This window comes from Condylura cristata, unplaced genomic scaffold (assembly GCF_000260355.1).
Source record: "Condylura cristata isolate star-nosed mole 26May11 unplaced genomic scaffold, ConCri1.0 scaffold00033, whole genome shotgun sequence".
Classification (NCBI taxonomy): Eukaryota; Metazoa; Chordata; class Mammalia; order Eulipotyphla; family Talpidae; genus Condylura; species Condylura cristata.
The window spans coordinates 2356254-2381681 of NW_004567134.1; positions in this window are offsets into that span (position 1 = coordinate 2356254).

Sequence of the window (25428 nt, forward strand, 5' to 3'; positions counted from 1 at the left end):
TATGATGAATCAGTTGAGGGAATGGTTTGTCCTGAATGAACTCTACTCACTGATGGCTTATGGACACCACCTGACCTTCGTACCAAAGAGATCCCAGGTGCTGAGGACCACAAATCTCACTTGACATGGATCTACCACACTCTTGACTTCTTCTAGGGAGTTGCTGGGAGTTAACACCCTTAATTCCCAGGTTAAGTAGCTAAGCCTGGTATAAAACCAAACAGATGGCCAATTAATCTCTGTCTCTGTGCTCCCTCTCTTTTAACTTCCCTTGCAAAAAAACCCACTTTATTAAACTTTCTATGTGTGCCTGCCCTTGGGTCTTGAGTTCAGTTTTTTTAAGCACGTGGGTGAGGACTCATACCCAGATCATCCCATTTCCCTTTGGGGTTACCCTGCAACAAAAGCAAGAGAGAACAAGAAAATGTCAAACTAAGTGTTGAACTGGAAAACGTTAGGCAGTCAGGATGGTTTAAAACAAGACTAATGCAATCAGGGAGAGATCAGACTAACTGGAGAGGGTGATGTTGGTGTCAAACATGAGTTTTCAAAGATTTCTTTGAAATCTAAGAACTGGGGTGGAGAAAATCTTAGGCACCTGTGTTTGCTAATCGGCTCTACCAAAGGCAAAAACAAACCTCCTAGCTTCAACACAGGAGGTAGCTTAGAACTGGGGACCCCCATGAAGTTAGACATCTACCCTCCCACAGAGACTGAAGAGAGGGAGCTGTCTCCATTAATATATACATTTCAGAGTGATGGCCTCTGGTTGTTGAGGAAGACTTTCCTGGACCTCCAAACCAGCGAGAGGCCTCTAAGGAGCTGTGTCTATCTGACAGAGGGCCAGGAAAGAATTTGCACAGACCTAATTTTTAAAAGTAGATGTTCTAAGAAAAGGGAGGTGAGGAGAATATAATGAGAGAGAGAAATTCGTTCATCTTTGAGGGGAGACTAGGAGAATGTTCAAGTCATCTTTGTCAGATTTTCCCAGGAACCCAAGAGTCAAAGTGTGAATGCCTGGTTTTGACGAGGCAGGTGCTTCAAATCTGTTGACAGCAAGCAGTCTCTGGAGAATGGTCCTTGCTGGACTGTCCTGAAATGGGTGCTAAGACACCGATGCTTCATATGCACACCCAAACAGAAGCAGAGAAAGCAGCAAGTATTCTAAACAAAATTATGGCTTTTTGTTTATATATATATAATATAAGTTTATTTTTACATCATTTTGTACATTTTTTTAAATCTCAATTGTAATCCCTGTGTGTTTCCCATCACCAGGTCACCCATGTGCCATCACCATAGTCCAGTGCACTTTCCTCCCCCCACCATTTTTTATCCTATTCCTCCTCCTCCCCCATAAAATGTCTCTGGCTGTTTATTATTCTTATTTTTTCGCCTGATCCATTATGAACGAAACCATCCAATATTTTTCTTTTTCTTTCTGGCTTATCTCACTAAGCATGATCTTTTTTCCAGCTCCATTCATGTTACTGCAAAAGACATGTGTTTCTTTTTTTTTTTTTTTTTTGGTTGCTGAGTAATATTCCATTGTGTATATGTACCACATCTTTTTAATCCAGTTATCTACTTTTGGGCACAAAATTATGACTTTTCTTTAAGGTTAAACATGAGTTTGTTTTTTCATGTAACAAGGAACTGGTTGGAAGGGATCCCCAAGTTAAGAAACTTTGCATCACTTCTCTCTCAGTTATGTCCAGGATGTGGTCCCACACCCATCCACACTCTTCCAACAGCCTATAGAACCTTCATTTATAAAATCTTAGAAAGTAAAAAAGTAAATATGCTTTATATTTACTGCAAGAATTTCTGGAAATGCAGACACAACAATCACTGTTGACATTTTGGTGCACATGGTTTTAATGAACAATCAGGTGTGATCAGTCTACAGCTTACGCTAGGTCCCATCTAAGAAGTTTCACTGTTTCCATCTCCTTGAGTATCAGGCAACCTTTAGCCTGCCGAGTTCCCTACCTCTGTTTCTTTTCACCCAGAGATACTGGAATTCCCAGGTGTCAAACATGAGTTCACAAACAATTGTCACATACATTTCCAGCTCTGCTTCTCAGCATGGAGAAGGTTATTCTGGGCTTGTGAGCTGCTGTTGCACCTCTCAGATCAAAGCTGAAACCTGCATCTCTTTCAGCTCCATTCTGGTTAGTGAAATGTGGAGTGCAATATAGTGACATCACCTCTTCTGAAGGCTTTTAATGATGGAGGTCTGTTCCTTAGACCCATTGGGCTTCCCCTGCTGACTCCCTAGAATGTGTTTCTCAGAGACCAGAGTGTGGAAAGAAAGGACAAGTCAGGGTAATTCTACCTTTACCTTCTCTAGACTCCAACGCAGGCTGGACATATCCATTGTGGCCTTGGGTTCTGGTGTTAGCACCACCCCATTGGCCTAGGGGTGCAAGGGACTCCCTGATCCTCCTGATCTCAGGGCGTCTCCTTTGTCCTCTATTTTCCCACAGTTGTTCGGTCACCTATGCCAACATTTCCATGGATTCTTTATTTAAAATACCTAGTCACTTTCCCCCTTACTGGATTCTGACAGGTACAGCTCTCTGGAGCTCCAACATGTAGTCAAATATAACTTTTATCCTTCAGGCCAGCTCTTCTTTAGGGAGTCCTGTAAGGAAAAAAAAAATATTCTCTCAAGTTTCAGAATCTCTTCATGCTAAGAATATAAGAGGTAACATTGTGTTTGTTGATTTCACATTCCCCTCCTGGTTGTGTTCACAGCAGAGGCTTGGAGCAGAGAAAGAATGAGGTCATCCATTAGTCCGCAGCGGTCTTCTCTTTGTTGCATGGGAAAAGGGCAGATAGAATTTTGGTGAGTTACAGTAAGATCTTTAAGATTCACTGCCACACCATGTTGCTTACAGTGATAAGGGAAGAGAGAATTCTCGTTACTTGTGATACAGCAACATTCATTGACAGAAATATCTAAGGCACCTGCAATATGCTCATGTGAGGAAGTAGCTTGAATTTTGTGTTTCTGGGTGGACTGTTTTTAGCTATTAATTTCTGATCAATTCTTCCAGGCAACCCTGTGCTTACCTTTGCACCGCAGCATAATGAATACATGAAATGTTGTTCAATAAGCAAGTAAATTAGATTATAATTACCTGAGACTGCAAGTAATTATTAATGCAAAAAGGTTCTCAATATTTTTGAGGACAAAGGGAAAATGGTACTTGCTGAACAGGCTCTTGCTAAACATTAATATTTCCTTCGCACTTAACTAAACTATAATTTCTTTGTTTTTATCTTGTTTAAAGCAACACGAGAATGATTCTTGTGTGCACTAAACATCTGCCTCTTCTTTGCATATCCCTGTTGCCTTTTTCATGCCTGTCATCAGGTAAAGAACTTGGATGGACATAACTGATGACTAGCTCTCTGATTCTCATTTTTCTAAGCTCACCTAGAGCATCCTGATCTTCTTTTCAGGGCTATTCCCTTTGGACCCATCACTTTGAAATATGCTTTTCTCCTTTAGGCCATCAGATCACTCCTTTATATCCTAAAATATAAAGTATGCCAATGCACACTATAATGCCAGAGCTTAGATCCAGCTACAAAAGCTATATTTGAAATGCAAGATGTGATTGTCCTTTAGCAGTGTGTTTTAGGGTTGATGGGTCCTGTACATAGGTAACTGAGCTCTGGAATGCCCAACCGCTTAAGGACTTTTAATAGAGAATGTCTACTGATCATCTGTCTGGCATTTCTGAGGTTGCTGGACACAGCAAGTATTCTTGGGCAGAAATGTTCTTCTATAGCCATGTTTCTTAAGTGCACATGTCACACATTTCTACTTACTTTGTGTCATGTCTCTTAGAAATGGGTCCTACATCGTGTTCAGTAAAAGCTAAATGAACGTGTGTTGCCTTTCTGAGCTTTTGGTTTTGGCACAGTAGTATGGATGCTCCATGTACAGACAAAAGGCGGCATATCTGGTATGAGATCCAGGTTAGTTATTGCTCTCCTGGATGGGTCATCAGACCATCAAGACCGAGAGGAGAGTCCCATAATCAGAGTTTAGTCACTGTGTCATCTCAGGTGCTTAACTTGTTTGAGGCTTATTGCCTTTATTTGTAACTTGGGGATATTAAAGTAGTCAATATTTCACTAGAAGCTTTCAGGATCAGATCTGGTAATTATGTATGACAGAGTTATGAAATGGTGAGTATAAAACAAGTATAATCAAAGAGACATTGTTGAAATAAAAGATTATAGAAATAGTGTCTTCATTAATATGTACCCAATGTTTGCAAATTCTGCAGATTCACTGTCCTGCATTTCGAGGCAAGCTATGCTATCCTCTTTTACCTTGAATTCGTTGCCACTGAGCGTCTCAGTGTACCTGCTTCATCATGACTTGTGATCAGCAGCTGCAGTTTACATATAGCTATCAGGGAATTCGAGAAAAGGGAAAGGCAGGTCATGAAATTCCATCTCTTCCATGGAAAATATTGATCTGACTATCCATTTGTGCAAGGTTCATTATACTGCTAATTCCTCTCTTGAACGCAAAAGGTAAATACACTTACACTATGACAAAAGATCATCAAGAAAATTTTTTTAAGTCATTAAGAAAGAAGAAAATAAACATAAAATAACATATGATCATTTGGAAAGAAAATTAAAGTAAAAATAAAATCCCTATTATCTTCTTGTGTAATAGATTCCGACAAAGTTCATGAAGATATAAGAATATGATCCCATACAATTCACTTATGCTTTTAGAATTTCTTTTTCTTGACTAATTGAGAGTAGTAATGACTAATTTGCAGACTGACATATTTAGTTCACCAGGTGCTGAGATATCAATGAGACGGGCTCATGATTACAGTTGTAAGGGTTACATAAGTTTCTATTTCCAGCCTGTTAACACTGTGTGTTATATGGTAATATGATAGTCTACCACAAAACTCACCCACCTGACTATCCCTTTCCCCTTAAAATAACCACCAATAATTACTGGGCATCAAGTGTATGAAGACATTTTGTGTTGGTAATAAATAAGCCATGCCCCCAACAACATAGGCAAGTTATGTTATGAGTAACTACACAGTTAATATCCTGACTTTGAATGCTAGACCAACACCTACAAAGGTCACTGTTACATCAGTGAGAGAACACATGCAAAAGAGAATACTCTAGAAAACCTTGACTTCTATTGCTTGGGTCCCCAAACCTTGACTTTTTATTGCTTGACTGTATAGCCAAACTAAAAAAACCTCTGTTTGGCACAAGACTTATAGTAGTTCTCTATTTTAGAGTATTCTTGGGTCTTGTTTGTTTTTGTTGTTGGCCTGTGGGGAACAGGAGGTGGATAGGTGCATCTGTCACTGGCAGCCTCCCTCCAACTAGCTTCATAAGAGAAGGAGTATACAAATCAAACAGTTCCCAGAGAAATGGATTGTGATTATGTCTTGTTAATTTCATGCAGAACACACAATAACACAAAACACTTCCCGTTTTTTGTTTATGACGATCCCTTTTTGTGACCTTAGATTTTTTGTCCATTTAATAGCATTCCCACTCCTTGGGGCTTAAGTATATCTGTTCTAGAGGGCAGAGGAAGAAGAGAGGGTTTTAATGCCTTATGGAGGATAAGAACTTTGTATTTGGAATATGGAGTCCCACATATGTATAATGATGATTGAAATGAACATAAGCAAAACGAGACTCATGTTGTTTTGATTGACATAGTGTGTGTAGGTTTGTGGTTGCCAATGCTAGAGAATGAGTGGGGCTCAGCACAAGCTGTTATGCCTGCAGAATGGGGAGCTCAGCTGGGGTGCAAGCTGTGGGCATGCAGGTAGAGGAAATTGTCCAGGCCTGGGGCATGTGGACATATTGCATGTGGCAGGAAGAAGGGGTTGGTGGGAGAGGGCTCATCACTGGTTACATTGTGTGGGCAGAACCATTTTGAGGGAACTCCCCTAATGCTCACCAGCTGCAGAACACTCTGTACAGACAGAAAGAGCCAAGCTGAACAGAATCAACCAGAGAGTTCTCAAGTGAAGAGGCTTCCCCTCAGCAATCTATACATTGCATCAATCTATATCTAAAGAAAGGAAATAAATAATAGGTGATCATTGTAGTTAGTTTGTGCATTAAATTAGAAAAATTCACACTAATTGTTTTAAAAATGCATGTATTTTGGACCCTCCCTGGTGGCACAGCAGGTTAAAGCACTGCACTAAGAAGCTTAAGCCACTTCTGCATGAGTTCAATCCCCGCCTGCCCTGGAGGAGATCCACATGGCGTGGCAGACCTCTCCTGACCCGCCCGCTGCTCCCCTCAGCAGTGTTCTTCGTCTATCTGCCTGTTCTGCTCCCTGCTCTGCCTCTGGTGAATCCTCTCACCCTCTGCATCTCTGGCCTGTACCCCAGTTCTGTATGAATAAATAAATAAATAAAATGCACTTATTTTTATCTCCCACTATCCCTTTCAAATGCGCTCTTTCAGTAGAAGTCATCCTTCTCTGTTCCTACATGGAAACTTAGGTAAAAAATGAGGGAAAAAAATTCCAGGATTATATAATTAGATAGTAAAAATCTCACAATCACTCTAAGTCATAATTTTGATCTCATGCTAACAATTGAAAAACAATCTCTTCCAAACAACAACTGAAAAACAATCTCTTGCAAATAATAAACAAAGCACAGCGTTTGGCCATCGGATGTCAAATTACCTTCCTTCCCCCAGCTCTAGGCTAAGGTGAAAACACAGAATGTAGATCTTCTTTCATTCTAGTGTCACCTCCTGCACCTGCTACTGACTCTGGCCTTGCCACTGACTAGGGTAAGAAGGGATGGGGCAAGTGTTTTCACCTTACCTTTGTTAAAATCCAAAGCTAACTGTGAGCTCCCTTGGCTGCATATGACACCATAAGTGGACTCTTCACGGGCACTGGGTGGAGGCTTATGGGCTGGGCCTCTGAACTCAGGTGGGCACCCCCGCTGGCCACTCCTCATCTCCCTGCAGCTTCTGACCTACAGTGGGGTGGGACGGTCAATACCCCCACATTCCATGTTGGAGGAGTCTTCTTGCAGGTCATCATGGAGGGTAATCCCTGCTTATTCCTGGTCCCTGTCAACGGCATCCTTACAACATGAGAAAATAAATAGAAAATTCACAAAAGAGAAATCTGAAGGTGGAACAGGTAAAACCCAAAATAAGAAAGAAGACAACCAAACAAAGGAAGTGAAATACTAGAAAAGAATAATTATGAGTGCTCTGATGAATATTCCCTTGACAAGTGGCAAATCATGTCTGTGCTTGGGGAGAAAGGGAAAGAGTCAGGCTTTCTTTTTATCGGGTTGTTATTCTTGACACTCAAGAAGGGCAGAGTCAAAGGAAGATGGGATGGGAAGGGCCTTTCTGAAGGTGACAGGCTCAAAGTAGGTCTCTTTCCTCCCTCTTCTGGATGCTGGGAAGAAAGAGTCCAACATGGGAGGGCAGTGACGAGAGGAGGGAAGGCCCGAGCTCTCCAAAGGAAGCTGAGATCTCTGAACAGACATAGGAGCAGAAAATGGAAACCTTCCTGATTATAAGAAGGGGAGAGAGAGACGTGGACAGCAGGGGAATAACTACAGACAACGGGCAAAATAGCCAGGATGCTCACCTGCGGCATCTCTAGAATGACATAGTCCATCCCTTTCTCCCGTGACTGCTTTCTAATCAGTTAGTTGCTTCCTGTTTTCTCTTGGTCATCACCAGCATTTGGGAGTGATAGTGGGGTTTACAGTTCTTGATGGGAGCTTTGGATGAAACCCAGTTTTCTTGAGAATTAAGAGGTGGACCCTGAATGGGCAGATGGGAAACACAGACATTAGAGGGAAATACAGAGTTCTCAAGACTGAAATCTTTTTTTTTTTTTTAAGATTTATTTATTTGTGCATACAGAACTGGGGTACAGGCCAGAGGCTCAGGGGCAGCGAGAAGCTTCACCAGAGACAGAGTGGGGAGCAGAACAGGCAGATCAACAAAGTACAATGCTGAGGGGAGCAGCGGGCAGGGTCAGGAGAGGTCTGCCTGCCCTGTGGATCTCCTCTGGGGCAGGCTGCTATCAAATTCATGCGGAAGTGGCTTTAGCTTCTTAGTACTGTGCTTTAACCCACTGCGTCCCCAGAAATCCTTTTTATTGCAACTTCAACCTGTGTTTTTTCATGGAGTTTGGTATCAGACAAACTCACTCCGGGATTGGTGAGTTCACCTCACTGAGCAGATGGAGATTTCCTAAGTCTTCTTAAGTCTAGTTCCTTCTGTTCCCCAACTTTAACAACACACATCAAGCTCTCTCAGGGTTACATGAAAGACTCCTCAAAGGTGTAGGGGTGGAAGATTCCATGCCCTCTTCTTTATTGTTATGTGGTTTCAGACCTACTGTCTCCAAATAAATCTTTATACATCGACACTCTCTCCTTTTATATCTTGTGGGCAGTTTCTAGCTGGTTCTCACTCAAAAGAAGTGCTGTTCATTGATTGTCTCTCTGTCTTATCCACAGTTGAGTTACATTACCTAAGTGCTGGCTTCATGTGACCCAGTTCCAGCTGTGTCTTGCCTCTGTGTGTGTGTGTGTGTGTGTGTGTCTGTTGCGGGAATAATTGTATTAATCCAGGTTGCCTAGCCCCTTAAACTATACACTAAAATGAAAATGCCTCATACTCTGTAACTCCTCATATTCCATATCCAATTGAAATGACTCATGTGTTCTTATCTTGATGGCAGAGTTAATCTATGACCCCCTTTTCCCAAGACAGATGTTGCCAGTAAAGAGGTGGGGTGAGCCTCAGATCTGTTTCTAGACCTCAAAGAGCCTGATCATTGCTTGTTCTCATCTTCTCCACCAAGAAATAAGCTCTGTGACAGAGGCAACCCTGGGGGCCACAGAAATCACTCGGAACCTTCATTCCCCTGTCACCCTCAGTCTACCCTTGGAACAACTGATTAGCAATTGTAGGAGTGTTCTGGGAGTTTTCTTGTTGACAGATTTTTTTGAAAATTTTGCCTGTGGCTCTCTGGACATTTCCCAATATTTATTAATGCCTGGGTAAGTTAGAGTGTCTAGATTTCCCCTAATTCAATTAGTTATCTGTAATGTTGCTCTGGGCAGGGAGTACAGGACAGATGTGAGGCATTGGTGTCATGTGATCAGGTACCTGTACCTGCTGATACTAGCTCAGGTGTTTCCATTCATTGCTCATTGGTATTTGATGACAGGACATGAAACCCCAACTCATAGTGTCTATGTGGGTCCATGTGGGTCTATCTGAACATCTATTTTATATTATCTTAGCATTTTCTCATGCAATTATCCTCTACCTTAAGGATAAGCTTTTTTGATGGGAAATTTCTAATGGGAGAGAGGAAATCTTTGCTTAAAATAGGCCACCTTGGCTCCTTTCTCTTTTGGCAATGTCAACGTGGCTTTACTGTCTGTGAGCCTTAATTTACTCATCTTATGAAAATGGGGGTCATCTAACTGTCCCACACACATTTACATCACATTTAAAAAATACTAGGTGCCAGGTTGAAAGGGTGCTTAATAAATATTTATGCAAAATGTGGTAGACATGGGATGGGTCATTTCAAAAAGCACCCACCAGGGGAGCCCTTCTGGGGCCAGTGAATTGTAATTTGGTGGGTTGTAGTTCAGGCTTCTTATGGGGATGCAAACAGAAAGGGCAAGGAAAATTGGACTACACAAAATTTACCCCACGCACTACGCTCATTGCATTCACTATTCCTCCCATCACATCTTGCTATCATTTGCTAAACATCGTGGTTTTTCATATATTAAAAAATATATTTGAAATAAACTTTGCACACAGATTGCTAAAAGGTTGAAAAAGACTATCATTTAGAAGTTCTGTGATTGTTTTTAATGCAGCTAGCACTCACATAGGCTGATCTTTTTTAATCAGTGAAAAAAGTTCAAAAGGGCTATTTTTCTTTTTAATAAAGGCAGGCATACTTCAAATTAGAAATGATTTTATTCCTGGTATTATGAGAGGTGATAGTCCCCAAAGACTATGAAGTGAATATGTTTCTCCAAGGAATTGTGCTGGAGATCTGAGCATTCTACTGACAAAACAGAACTGTGTATCACGCTACCCATTGGGAGCTCTCAGATGCAGAATTGAAGAGGAATAAAATGACTGAAATAGGGTTGGTACAATTAGAATGTTATCTTTCAACAATTCTCAGGCTGAGAAAAGTGTAAGAACCTTTACAAAGGAGAAAATGATATAAAGTCAACAAAACAATGTTAAAATGGAATATTTCATAGAGAATTTTTGAGGAACTAGAGAAAAATTTCAAAATTTTGTTTGAGCATAGAATGAAATATTCAACTTGGATTTTTTTTCCAGGTTATGGAAAATATATTCTATCTTAAGGCTGTAAGAGAAACTTCTTTGTGTTATCACTTGAATAGCATGGCCAGAAATTTTTTATTTTTTTTAATACATGACCTCATTTTTTTATGCTTAATTAGGTTAAGCTGAGGTAGAGAAATTTAATTATACCCTATTTAATGATAATGCAAGTAAAGCTTAAAGATAAAATATCTTTGGGGTTCATTGAAGAGGCGAATGGAAAGCATTTAGCTGAGAGGTCACTTGATTGTTAGACATTGGGGAGGAAGTATACCTAGGTGGTTTTCTGTGAGCTGGATCAGTGATTCTTGAACCTGACATAATCCAAGTAATGGGAATAAGACGACAGTAGAGGGTGGGGCATGAGGAGAAACGTGCATGGTGGCAGAGTCCCCAAAACCTAATTCAGAGCTGCAAGATAAGACCTTGAACTGGGAAGCTGCCCATTGTTAGTATCCTGGGTGAATTTCCAGCATTTGGTTCTCTGTGATGGCTTTAACGAGCTGAGCAAATTCTGTCTTCATTTACCAGTTGTGAACATCTGGGTTCTGATTTAATTTGGCATATATTGAAGTTACCTGTAATGTATGGAATTACTCCCATCTATGTTTGATAAATAGAAATTGATCCTACCAACTGTTCAATTGTGAACCCAAATTCTTTTTCATGTGTATTTCAATAGGCAGGTACAAGAGGGTGAATCAGTCTCTGCTATCTACATCCCCAAAGTCTGAACTATTTTTAAAGTATTCTTTTTCTTTCTTTTCTCTTCCTGTTCTTTAAATGTCATGTTATTCACAGAATGATTGAAAACATCTCTAATTCTTTTTCAAGTGCTGCCACAGAGATATTCCTGTAAAGGTCCCTTGATGAAGTTGTTCAAAAAATGTATTTTTTTATATTCTCATAATTGGTTAGAATCTCATTGTGCTTGAGGATAGATATGTATTTTGTCTGAAATGGAAGTTATAATAAAACACAAGCTTCCAATTTTGTTGTCAAGTGTTATTATTATAACATATGACATGTCCGGATAGACATTTCAGAATTGTAAAGAGCTGACTCCAAATCTTTGGCTTACCGCCAACTTGTATGCCACACACGTGCGAAACCACCATCAGCCTCAGCAGACTCTCCTAATTCTCCCGTCCAAGGAGATCAGGATATACATTCATGCTGAGTGATCATTTTATCTAGAACACATGAAATCCCATATTTGTGAATGGGATATTTGTGATATTTTATCACTATGCATAAGACTTCCAGTTTCTCAAGCTCATTCATTCAGCAATCAACCACCTATGATCATGTTCCAAGTAAAAATCTTATAGTTGGGTATTAAGTGAAGTATAAAACTAACAAGTCTACCGTGCCCATGGGTTCACATTTGATCAAGGAACACAGACAAAGGCAAACAAAGAAGTAAATTTTACAAATTTTAAGTGTTAAAAAGAGAGACAGAGGAAATGGGGGGTGGGGGGGTGTGCCCATAGTTAGGCAGCCCTGGAGATGGCTTGAGGAGATGAATTTTGTGTTGAGGCCAGGATGATAAGAAGACATTCAACCACAAATGGGAGAAGATTTTTAGGCAGAGGAAATAACGATACAATTTCCTAAGGTGAATGCACTGTTCCAACGACAGAAAAAAGCCCATGAGATAGAAATTTCATAGGAGCAGGAGACCAAAGTAGTCTGTGAAATTGGAGGTGCCAGCAGAGGCCGGAGCTTCTTGTAGGCTCGTGAGCCAAGCATAAAGTTTTGGGATTTTAAGTGGGATCATAAACTAGCTGAGGATTTTAAGGAGAAGGATGTTATGATCTGACTTGCAATTTTAATAGATCACTTTAGAAGCTCTGCTGGAAATGGATTTTAAAGGGGGGTAGTAGAATTTGGAAGTCACATTTTGGGGGCTATTGTAGTGCTCTCTGATGCTGGCATGGAGAAAGAGAAATAGTGGCCAGATGGAAGATATATTTTGGATATAGAGACAGCATCTGGTATCCAGAGAGCTGCATTTAGCAAAGAATAATAACCATCTCTTATTTTTCAAACAATAACAAAAGGAATTCTTAAGGAACATATTTCTCTGTCTTTCCATCCCTTTTTTTTTATTCTGTGTTGTATTTGTCTCAACTCATAAAAGGTTTCTCTTTTTTATTATCCTTCATTATTTTCTTAACACCTTTGTGCAAATCTTTCAGTTGGGAGACAAGCAATGCAGATTTTCTTATTCTGGTTCTATAAAGAAACTGGGCTTCAAGATAGGATAAAATGACTCACCCAGCTTGTCTAGACAGTAAAGCTATAAGTTGGAATTCAAAGCCCAATCTGTCTAGTTGTTTTCCTTCAGGACAGCCCAGCTGAGCATGAGAAAGATGGACTGTTCTCTGTTTTGCCCCTTTATTTGCAGTCATTTAAAAGTACCTGATCCCCCTTCCACACTGTGTCCAATGGAATGGTTCTTCGGAGGCAAGGTGAAGATATATGAATTTCTTTTCTAAGGTATTTTCAGACACTCAAGAAGTTGAGGCTCAGATAAAAATCACAAATTTCCCAAATCCTTCTGTTTTAAACCACTTACTAAAATCATTTATTTTTATTGAGTAATGTCTGATAGCACTGCAGAAACACAGACATTATAAAGGTGATAAATACATAGAGTGACATTGTAAAGAAACAAAAAATGAGTAAGAAATAATTTATTTACGGCTATGAAATCTTTCACTGCATCCTCTTTTGCATCTAAGAGGGAAAACACAGATTCTGGCCTCCATCATTTCAGCATCTAATTGGGGATTGTATCTCCCATCAGAGTTGAGAACATCTGGAATCTGAGTCTCAGAACAGCTCAGTTCCGCGAGAAACTTTCCAGTGGCTCCTCTTAGGTTCGAGACACCAGGAAGCAGTAAGAAAGCACGACCTCTTATTTCTGGCTTCTACTCCTCTTTGGGGACCAGATTGTTCTTTGTGGCAGCCGCAGGAAAACGGAGGTTTAGTTACATAAGTGCATCTTCCAGCAAAGAGTGAAATGCTCTTTTTCCTGGTAAAGAAATGATGTTTCAGTTCTACTCAAGGAAGCAAAGACAGCGTGCCCTGCTAAGACAGCAATTCTGCAGTGGGCTGCTCGCCTCGCCACGGCGCTGGCCCCCACTCCGCCTGCTTCATTGGCAAACTGCATTGCCTGAGCAACCCTCGGTTGCTTCGGCAGAGTTGGTCTTCGGCAGAGTTGCCAGTTACAAATTCAAGTTTCTAACAGAGCAGGACAACATTTAAATGGAAAACACAACAAAATTATGAGCATACCTTTAACATTTCAGGTGTAAGAATTAGTTTTGCCTCTGACATGCAAGTGATATTTTTTTTAGATTAGTGGTTCTCCACTCTGCATTTTAGCATTACCTGGGGCACTTTTGAAAAACTTCCAATACCTGGTTCCTTCCCACAGAGACTGATTAGTTGATCTGGGTGTGACCTGATTCCATTTTGATTTCTCTGACAGGATCAACCACCGCCAACTTAACAGGATGGAGTTGCAAGGGCGTGTGATACATCTACAAGGGCAGCAGCGCCCTGGACATTAATTGCAGGCACTGTCACCTTCTGCCCAATTCTCTTAGTCTCCCTGAACTTATTTTGTTCACCTGATAAGTAAGACTACCAATATCTATTCTTTATTGAGCTTGAATTTGTCTGTTGGAGTCAAATAAAATAACTTTTTTTTAAAGATTTATTTCTTTGTGCATACAGAACTGGGGTACAGACCAGAGGCTCAGGGGCGGCGAGAGGCTTCATCGGAGACAGAGTGGGGAGCAGAACAGGCAGATCGACGAAGTACACTGCTGAGGGGAGCAGCGGGCGGGTCAGGAGAGGTCTGCCACGCCATGTGGGTCACCTCCGGGGTTGGTGGGGATCGAACTTGTGGTGAAGTGGCTTTAGATTCTCAGTGCTGTGCTTTAACCCGCTGCGCCACCAGGGAGTCCTAAAATATATTTTTAATGGCTCACAAAGTGCCTTCTTAAACATGCTAAGGTGCCACCTTGTTACTGTCAACTGCCTGCCTCTGCTTCATCTTGAGACCATCAACAGGAGACTGATATGTGACCCACACCAAGCCAATGGGTGTGGGGTCTTCTCCTGCTGGCTCGGAGAGTTTCCACGGTGGTTTCCTTTCCGCCCGAGATCATCGCAGTGGCCTTGCAACAAGCCTGCCGCTTGGCCCTGCACGTCCTACCTTCATTCTCCACCTTCTTTTGGGCTTAGGCAATTGCAACTGCCCTTCTTTGCACTGAATGGTGCAAATGAAAGGTTGGCCTTGACCTTTAATCATTGTCTCCTTAACGTTTCATCAAAACCCTACATTCCCTGCAGTCTGAAACACAGGGAAAGGCTGCTTCCCGGCTCGCTCCCCGCTCGCCTCTTAACTGAATTGCTCTGTCTTGGCATCTTCTTCATGGGCCCCTTTGAGCACGGGGTCCTGTTCCCCTTTCCATAGCACATTCTCCTCTTAAAAGTGCCCAGGAAAAAAAGAAACAATCTCCTGGGAACAAAGATCAGGAGGAGGCAGGGACTTTCTTGGTATGTTAAATACTCAGTCAAGGAAGGAAGGTTGTGGATGTGACAGTGGGGCTCCTGCTGTTAACCCTAAAGCTATCATATAGGACCTTGGACATCACATATGACCTTGGGCAATTTGGGTACCATCCTTGGGTACCAACTTGAACATCTGTAAAGGGAGCTTGTAAGTTAATTGTGGTAAACAATTAAGAATAGTATGTTAGGCCATTTAATAGATATCAGAACAATTTAAATGTGGAGTAAAGATAGTGGGGCTGATTGATAACAAGAAGTCCACTTCATTTTTGAAGCTTGTTCCGTTTAAATTGATTCTGATTTAATTGTGGCAGGAAGCTTCAGCACTTTCCATGCTAACGTTGCCCGTTTTTCTATAGCTCAAGGTTTCACTGTGAACCATTCTCACCACGCCCAGCTTGATCTGTGGAGCTCTGCCTGGAGAATAGTAAAAGGACTCATCTTCAGTTTTCAGCTTCCATGTGTTTCAACACAATTTTTGTTGATTCTGATGCCAACCTGGCAAGAATAGAACTTATGTTTTCCATTGGGTAAGACATGCACTGCAAAAATCTATCTGAAATTGATAACAAGAATGTGTGGCGGGGTTATTAGTGACTTACTCTCCCCACTTCCCCTGATATTTGCCTGGGTCAAACATTTTTTGATTCTGGTTGCTGTGTGACAAGCTGATGTTATCGTTACAGAGCAGACACGGTTAGGAGGTTGGGGACTTGGAGACAGAACCCAGAGGCTTCTTCTGCCTGAACTTTAATTGGGGGATTAGGTGGGGTAGTTAGAAATTGAACACAAATATTTTTCTTAGGAGGTTAGTACCTGGGGGAGGAAGTGAGTCTTAGGGGCTGAATCTGTGTTGTGTGGGCTAAGCTTCCACCAACATTATGCAAACCACTGAGAATCCACAAAGGCCCAGAACAGGAAGACTCAAAATCTCAGGCTGCTCTTCCCGTGTGTCTGAACTTATACGGATATAATTGATAATGTCCCTGACAGATGAGTTCGGCTTCTATTAACTTTGAGACCTTGGCCAAGATCCTTCAACACTTTAAAGCTTCAGTTCCAAAGGTGAGGATATAGTACCTGCAAGGCAGGCATATTTTATTTAAGGGGAGAGTTCCTAAAGCCTATTTAATTTCAAAAGCACATAATTCAAGACTAATCCTGACAAGTAAGGCTAAATATTGATTAATCCTGGAGCCAGGCTGCCTGAGCTTAAACTCTTTCACTATTCACTGGCTGTGTTGTCTTTGGAATGTTATTTTTTTCCTCTTTTGCAAAATGGGGATAATAGTCCTACTCCTGTGTGTGTATGTGTAAGATATATTTGTCTGTGATCCCATATTTAGTGTTCAATAAATATTAGCTTTTCTTCTAATGATTATTATTTTCTAACCAAAGTGGCACACCTACATGTAATAAAGCATAAATACTATTTCAAACTCTCTAGGCTTATCATTTACATGAGGCAACTCTTCATAGTTCTTAAAATGGGAAAACATATGCTACATTTGAAAATTTGTAAATAAAGTGAGAATGTGTTCGTGATTTTGTATTAAATTATTTCAGATTTGCATAATTGAAATTTTTATGTTTCCAATTAGCATAAAATGTGACAAGTCCTGGATCTCACTGAACTGTCAGGAGCATTAAATATGCTAACGAACACCAGCCTCACTTAGCCCAAGGCCTGGAATTATCAATAATAATGACTCCAGATTAGGCGTGTGGGATAGAAGATATTACTGTTTCCCCATTATATCTTCATGTAATAATTGACTATCTTTTCCCATTCTAGCATCAAATTGGCCTGTTTAGGAACTCGAGGAAGGAATTTGGTCATTGTTGCCTACATAACCCCACGTCAGGAAGTGTTTTTAAAAACTAGGGCAAACTAGTGACTCCATCAGACTCTCTTTAAATTCCATATTGAGGAATCTTTCCTCACCCTTGCAACTTGGATAAAAAGTGTGAAATTTGGCCCTCCCTGGTGGCGCAGCGGGTTGAAGCACAGCACTGAAAATCTAAAGCCACTTCACCACAAGTTCGATCCCCACCAACCCCGGAGGTGACCCACATGGCGTGGCAGACCTCTCCTGACCCGCCCGCTGCTCCCCTCAGCAGTGTACTTCGTCGATCTGCCTGTTCTGCTCCCCACTCTGTCTCTGGTGAATCCTCTCACCCTCCGCAACTCTGGCCTGTACCCCAGTTCTGTACGAATAAATAAATAAATCTAAAAAAAAAAAAGTGTGAAATTTTAGTGCCTAGATAAAAAAAAATTCTTAATATCTGAGATGTTAAAATATTGTCAGGACTCCTGTTTTCTATAAACACTGCCCTTGACCAGTGTAGACTCCAAAATCAATTTGTACAGTGGGCAAAAATTTGTTGAGGGTTTATCCAGAACCCAGAGGAAACTCTGCCTGTCTCCCTAAAATAAAATTCATCTATCTAGCTACTCATCTATCCATCCTTTATTTTCTTCTTTCTTTATCCCATTGCTCACCAAAACTCTACTATATATTAAGCACTGTGCCAAGTTTTATAGAAAAAGAGAGCAAGAAAATCAAAGCCAAATGAATAAATGGGACTACACTAAACTAAAAGGCTTCTATACAGTTAAAGAAACTACTACTGAAATGAAAGGACATCACCTCAAATAGTAGAAGTATTTTCACTTCATAATCCAACATAGGGCTAACAGCCACTGTCTACAAAGAACTCATAAACCTAAGAAAAATAAAACAAAAAACCAAATCAAGAAATGGACAGAAGAACTAAATAGACATAAAAGATAAACAAGTGGCCAACAGACACATGAAAAATGTTTAACATCATTTGTCTCAGGGAAATACAAATCAAAATCAAAACAAGATAACACTTTGCTCTTATGAGTATGGCCCACGAGGAACAACAACAACAACAACAAAAACAGAATAAATATCGATGAGGGTATGGAGACAAATGAACCCTCAGACACTATTGGTGGGAATGATGTAGACAGGTCTAGCCTTTATGAAAACAATATGATGGTTCCTAAAATATTAGAAATAGATGTATAGCACAGCAGTTTCACTCTGCTATTTATAAAAAAAAAAAATGCAAAAGTTCAAAGTTGAAGGGGTATATGTACTCCTATGGTCATTGCAAAGCTATTTACAATAACTGAGTTTTGAAAATGACACGGGTAGATTATGGCAAGTGAACTAAGTCAGACAGCAAAAGACAGTAGCAGATTTTGTTTGTATGTGGAATATAGAGAAACAAAACAAAGGGACATACACAATTAGCCCAAAACAAACCCTAAAATTATGTCCCAAGAATTGTGGCTGCTAGAGAGGGGAGATGGGAGTGGAAACGAAAGGGGTGGGACATTAGGGCATCTGGCGGAAGACCTGATGCCTCAATATGGAAAACCATATCATTTGCACTAGATTTTTTTTTTTAAGATTTATTTATTCATGCATACAGAACTGGGTGCAGGCCACAGGTGCAGGGATGGTGTGAGGCTTCACCAGAGACAGAGTGGGGAGCAGAGCAGGCCGACTGACAAAGTACACTGCTGAGGGGAGCAGCAGGCAGGTCAGGAGAGATCTGCTGTGCCATGTGGCTCACCTCCGGGGCAGGGATCAAACTCATGCTGAAGTGGCTGCAGCTCGCCTGCAGTGCTGTGTTTTAACCCGTTTTACCACCAGGGAGGGCCCTAGATCTTTTTTTCTAACTGATGTCAAATGTGTGTCATTTCTGAGTTTTTCATAAATAGGAACATCCATTTAAAGACAGCTTGAGATTTAGGTTCCAATGGCCAAATGTAAAGATTTGTGTCATTTTTATCTGAAAGCAGCTCTTTTATAACTGTTACAACCTCTCGGACAATGTTTACTTCTTCGCAACCTAGGGACCAAACCCATTTGTGTCATCTCCCGGTTATACTGACAATTTTCTTTTTGTCCTCTTCCCTCTTGTCACAGGGATTTTTGGACCAAAGGCTAAAATAACAGACAATCACACAAACAAATTTCTGGTGCCACATTTCATTAATACCTTTCAGTAGCAGCAGAAAATGGTATCAGAGTATAATTTTACTTACAAAGTCAAGCAGAAAATGAATTTCTCATTGTAGGAGTCTGTTTCGGTGAGCATGACTGGATGCCAGCTACAGAAACCATGGGAGCCAGTTCAGGGGAGCATTAAATTGCCACAAAAAGAAAAACAATTTGTACAACTGAACTTTAATCAGATGGGGGAAGTGGAGTTACATGACAGCCAACCTTTTCAAAGTTGCTTTATAAAAAATCATTTTAATGCTATTACACTGCTACATTAGCCCTGATTTCCTGAATCACCATTAGGACTCTATTATTACTCAGATTTTTTTTTTAAAGTAAGCTTATTCTTGCTAGTCATGAGAAAGTTATTAACAATGACTGAAAATTGGTATATACTGCAAATCTTCCAAGGTTTACAAAAGGTCTAGAACAAATCTACCTAAGGCTCTCTTGTAACACAAAGAAACCTTTCTGAACTGTCTTGACAAGATCGGTTTCTGGGCACTATTCTCTTCTGGATAAAAATCTCAACTACATCATTTCCTGGCTGTGTGACCTAAGATACAAACATTTGGAGTTCAACTTTCTTATCTAGAAAATAAAATAATACATATCTAACACTTGTATTGCTAAATTAAATAAGATAACATAGAAACACTAATAGAATGACTTACTGAAAAACGATTCCTATTTCTTTCCTGTGCAGGGTTTTCAAGTACATTTTAAGGGCCAGGCCCTATCCTTCCTCAGGGCGCTTCAACAAATGAGTGTTTGGGCTCCTCCAGAGAATCAGACAAATGCTTTATGGAGTATCTCCATTCCCTCAGAGTAAGTGGTAAAATCAAGAGAAAATAATGTGGAACAAATAAATTGAGAGTACATTGAACAATGAACGTTCTTGTTAAGATAACTGAATTTCACAACAGTGGACTGATCTCAATGGTGTCATTTGTGCAATGAGTTTTGATGATCCTCTTCAAAGTTCCCACTTTGTTCAACTGTGCTGGTGTCACCGAATAGCAAGGTCTTCCCTCTGTCCTCAGTCACATGTGTGGGTTTTCAGACCTCAGCTACAGTTTCTGTGACTTTTCCACCTAACTGATTTGATAAAATAAGGATCATATAACTGCTGTTATTTTTGCCTTGTCTTATCTAATTAGGTTGTTTTATTCTCGCTGCATGTCACAAATAGTGGTTCAATTATAATGGCTTCCTTGTGATCTCTTCTCCACACACACAGCCATGTGATCTAAACAAGCAAACCTCAATTAAGGAATGGTGTTTCCCTGGGTAAAACCCCCAAAGGGACCCCTTTATACTAAGCATAAAATTCAAACTTATCTTGCATGGACAGGCCTCCTCCATCCCTTCAACCATTGTCCTCTTGTTCTGGTCATGGGCTGTTTATCTCCACAGTCTAGAATGGACATCCCAGCATGTCACATGGCTGGATCCTTGTCATTCAGCTTCTAGTGCAAGGGTTTATAGTTCAGAAGGCACTCCCACAACTTAAAATAGTCAGGCCCACAATTTCATTTTTATTTACTTCTTAACTGATGAAGATATTTTTTAACTATTTCCAAAGTTCCTTTAGACTCTGTGTAACCTCCCTCCCCTCTGAAACACAATTTCCCCAAAGGGAGAGAATCTGTCTGGTCTTCATGAATCTACTATGTTTGCTGAATGTGGCTGAATTTGCTCCCTGCCATGGTTTTAGCTGGTAAAGTTTAGTGTTTGACTTTGGCCTGGGTGCCTACTGGGTAAACTTGGAGGTCTGTCATTGGAAAGATTTCTTTTGAAACCAGGCGATGCAATGTATTTGCTACATGATTCCTGATATTACCACGTGGCCTTATTAGAGCACGTGGTGCTCTCCTAACAGGCCACAGTGCGGGCGATTATCTCCCTTGGTATATGTGCTGGCGATTATCTTTCCTTGGTATATGGCCCTTATCCATGGTTGGCAGCTCTAACTATTTTGGGGAAAAGGCTTATAAAAAATTCTAGGGTACATATTATTTACAAGAACCTCTTACTTAATAACATTCTATTCTATTCTATTCTATTCTATTGCAAAATAACATTCTATCATTGCAAGTTACTGAGTTTGCAGTTTATTTTTAATCAAATAAATTGGCACAACAGGAGACTTTTTCTTCCTTACACTTTCCCTAAACAGATTCTCTGTTTAAATTCTGAGATTTATTAAGAACATTTATTTATAAACTACAAGAGGCATTCATATGCCTTCTTCCACTATCTCCTCTCCCACTATCTCCAGCTCTATCATCTCTCTCTATTTTTTATGAATCTGTCCCTGTTTTTCACTGATGTTAAATGTCTCATCTCACTCTGCAGTAAGATAATAGGTATTTTCTTTTCTAAGTGTCTTTCAGTATAAAATGTAAATCACAATATCTTCCTTTTGCTTTTCAAATTTTTTTAGTTCAAGCACAGGCATCTGAAAGGAAAAGTTAGAGAAAGTCAATCCTAATGTTTTCTTGCATATCTTATCTGTGTTGCTAATAGAACATGAAGAATGTACTGTTTATGTATGTAATAGTGATTATATAAGGGAAATTATTATTTTCCCTATCATTCATTGTAAGATCTTCAAATGACTGAAAAAACGTAAATCACAAGGAAAATATGACACTAAATCTGAACCCCTCTCTCCCCACACACCCAACAGAACCCATGGTACCATTTAGCTACTGTTAATGTGGCCATAATATATCCAGGCCACGGCACAAGACTGAACCTGCTAAAGTCCCTGAAAGTCAATGATGTTAACCTAGCTGCAGCATTTGTGATGAAAAAATAACTAATTCTATATTTGGTGACCCAGGAGTCCTTATAAAGCACACCTGAAATTTCTGTATTAGCCATATTTTAATATTTATTTAATATGTAATATATGCAAGTCTGTTTTTCTCAGGTGAAAACTATTTCTTTATTGTTTTGATATGCCAAACCCAAACCAACTTAAAGTGTGAAACTCCCTCCTTTGTTTGAAATAGAATGAAGTTAACATTCTTTTATTGACTTTGGTTAAAAACATAGTATACTTATGATTGCGCACGACAAAGTTTCTAATTTCAGGTACACTTATCTCTTGAGCTGAAGTGAGTATGAAGGAGTCTGGGGATAAAATGTCGGGGGAAATGGGCCTCCTGTTCTCTTACACCCCTAGAAAAAGCATTCTCTTCCCTGTTCCCTGAATATAAAATCAACAATATTTGAATACTAGGGCCTTGATTACTTGAGTGTTGGGCTCACAGGTAAGGTATTATGGGGATAAGAATTGTAATAAAAACATTGTTTATGAAATTATCACTGGTAAGAAAGATGCCATGTTGGTACAATGCCCATAAGTGGTAACTGCCATTTTTTTTGTCCATCTTCATGGACTTCACTATTTCCCTAGCTCCCTGCTCTCCTTTCCTATGTGTAACTACTCTTCTCTCTGTTATTCTCATAGATTTTTCTATTCACCCTAGAGGGATCTTGACTCAGATTATTAAGCCAAACTTGCTTCAATAGAACATAATACAACAAAAAGAAATAAAAAGAACTTCAATATAAGATTTAAAAGGCATATACCATATTATCAGTACATCTTGTAAATTAATTTCTTATTTTAAGCACTATTTGACATTCAAACTGGCTGAAACTGGTTTCGACTGCTTCCAACTGGCTCACACATTCTGACCATGCAACTGGTCTCAACCAGTTCAAACTAGCTGAAGCCAGTCCAAAACAGTTCAGACCAGCTGAAACCCATCTGACTCGCTGAGATCAGTTCTGAATGATTTTCTGCCAGTTTGAACCTATCAGAACCAGTTTCAGCCGGTCAGAACTGGTTTGAGCCCGTTGGAACCAGTTTCAGCCACTTTGAACTGATTGCATCCTGTCTCAGCCAGTTTGAGCCAGTCAGAACCAGGTCATGCCAGTTGAAACTGGTCTCAACCAGTTTGAGCCAGTTGAACTGGTTTCAGTTGGTCAGATGGGTTTCAGACAGTTTTGAACTGGTCTTAGCCAGCTTGAACCCATAGGGACCAGTTTCAGCTGGCTGGAACCAGTTCCAGTTGGTTGGAGCCATTTTCAGCCAGTATGAGCTGGTTGAAACTGGTTTCACACAGTTTGAACTGTTCAGAAATGGTTTTTGCCAATGAGAACCAGTTACAGACAGTTTGAACTGTTTTCAGAATTTTGAGCCTATTAGAAGCAGTATCATTGCGTGCAATTTCAGTTTATGTTGGTTTCTGATCTTGAAGAATTCAGAACTGGAGTCCATGGTTTTTTGAGTTTCTCTTAGTTTGAACTGCTCAAAACCACTTGGAAATGATTTCATCCTTTTTGAGCCTCAGGTTCAGTTTCACTTCTGGACAGAAGCCAGAACTAGCTTCAGCTGGTTTTGGCCAGTTTGAACCAGCCAGAATCAGTTTCAGCTAGTCGGAACCAGTTGGGATCCATTTCAGCTGGTCGGGGCCTATAGAACTGGTGAGTATAGTTAGAACAGGTCTGAACCATTTTCAACCAGCTTGAAATGGTCAGAACCGGTCTGAACAAGTCAGAACCGGTTGCAGCTGGTTTCAGTCAGTCCAGAACAGCTTGAACTAGTCTCAGCCAGTCAGAACCGGTCTGAACAAGTTAAGGCCAGTCAGAACAGATTACAGCCAGTTTCAACAGGTCATAACAGGTTTCAAACTGTCTAAAAGCAGTTCCAAACTGTTTCAACCAGCTGAGACAAGTTCAAATCTGTTCTGACTGGATAAAACCGGTTCCAGCAAGTTCAAACAGGATGAAGCTAGTTCAAACTGGCCAAAACTGGTTTAGACTGGTTCTGAGCAGCTATAACCAGTCTGGTTCAGCTGAAAACTGTTCTGACTTCTTGCAAAAGTGAAGCTGAAACTAACTGAACCTGAGCAGCTGAAATGAAAGGAAATGAAAATGCCTCCTCTGGGCTAAAAAAGGATGGAATTGGTTCCAAACAGCTCTGATGAGTTCAAACCAAGAGAGATGAAATCATTTCCGAACAGTTCTGAGGAGTTCAAACCAAGAGAACCATGATGGAATCTGGTTCAGACATCGTCAAAGAACTGACACCAAAATGAACTAAAATTGCATGCAAGTGACATTGATTCTACTAGGCTCAAAATTCTGAATAAAGGTTCAATTATACAGCAATAAGGTTTTCTCCTCTATATTGTCAACTCATGTATTTAGGCACATCTTAATTTTTATGAACTATGAAATCTCAGTTTTTACAAATCTTCCTGGCCCCATTGTTTTTCAAAACTTCTGCTTTTTTCTTTATTTCTTCCTATCTCAATCTTTTCTTCTTTTGTAAAACTTTATGTTTTTATTTTTCCATAAGGAAAAAATATTTTTGGCCTTCAACAAAACTATATGTTATTGGTTCAAAAATAAAAAGAACAGCTTCCACAGAAATGCAAAGGGCTTTTATATTTTGAACATGATTTTGTAGCAGGGTAAATCAGACTTTCGACATATTCACTCTTCTATTAAAATGAAACTCTCTATAGAGACACCACACAGCATTCATAGCACAACCTTAGATCATACCTCATACAGCTGGAAGGACTGGTACTCATGATGGCCTCCATAACCTAGCCAACCTTTCTTTGAAAAACAAAAGCAATTTTAAGTTTCTGTTAAACAGGGTGATTTTAAAGCAAGTGTTTCTGTTTCACCTGGAAGTCCTACTAAAATGACCCAAAAGGAATAAGCAAGAAAGGAATAAGGCTACAAGAATAAACACAAAAAATTGGAGAGGAAAATAGTAATTGGAGCAGTGTGGCCTCTGAAAGAATAATAATTGACAGCAAAAGAACCAGAAACCTAAGCCTATCTAGGATGGACACAAAGAAGAAACCATTGTCTTTCATGCCACCCTGGAGTGTCACAGATTTCAGTTATTTGAAGAAGACACCACCGGATTCAGTCAGTTTTGATCAGTTTCACTTGATTTCAACAAGTCAGAAGTGTTTGGAAAAGCTTTCATCCATTTCAACAAGTTGGGGGCAAAGTCAGTTGGTTTTAGTTTCACTTCTTTGACTAATGGGAGCCAGTTGGAAAAGGTTGGAACTGGTTGGAACCAGTCTCAGCTGGTTAGAACCCATCGGAACTAGACTCACCCAGTTTGAATTGGTTAGAACCGAACAGGTTGGAACCTGTCCAGCTGATTTGAACCAGTCAGGAACAGTTTCAACTGGTTTGAATTGGTTTCAGCTGGTTTGAACCAGTCAGAATCTGGTTTCAGTGTCTGAGCCCATTTCTGTATTTTCAGTCTTTTAGAACCAGTGTCAGTGGTTTCAGTTTCACTTGATTTTAACATGTTTTTAGAACTAGT